The sequence below is a fragment of the Alexandromys fortis genome, unplaced genomic scaffold, assembly GCF_014885135.2.
Source record: "Alexandromys fortis isolate MF-2015 unplaced genomic scaffold, M_Fortis_MF-2015_v1.1 scaffold_53, whole genome shotgun sequence".
In the NCBI taxonomy this organism is placed as follows: domain Eukaryota; kingdom Metazoa; phylum Chordata; class Mammalia; order Rodentia; family Cricetidae; genus Alexandromys; species Alexandromys fortis.
The window spans coordinates 3,337,973-3,338,324 of NW_026067939.1; positions in this window are offsets into that span (position 1 = coordinate 3,337,973).

A 352-nucleotide genomic window follows, 5' to 3' on the forward strand; every position below is an offset into this window, starting at 1 on the left:
TGCTTTGTTCTGTTTCCATATAAAATAACGAGTCACTAAATAGTTAACCATCTGTAAATGTTGAGCAGTTGCTTGATTGGCTGGGTGAGTGGGTTGCTGTGGTGTTAGACTATGGTGGAATCTGAAGAGACCTGTTGAGAACATGCTGCTTATCAACTCTTGTGCTTGGGAACTGAAGAAAGCATATTGCCTAGTTGTCAACTGTAGGTCACAAGAAAAGAATGAGTTTTTTCATTTGCAGATGTGTATTTGGGGCAAGGGGCAAGTTTTATGTCAGCAATATCTACAAGGAAAACAGGAGCTAGTTTGAACGTGCCACTTTTAACTGTATGAAGAAACTATAAAAAGGAAT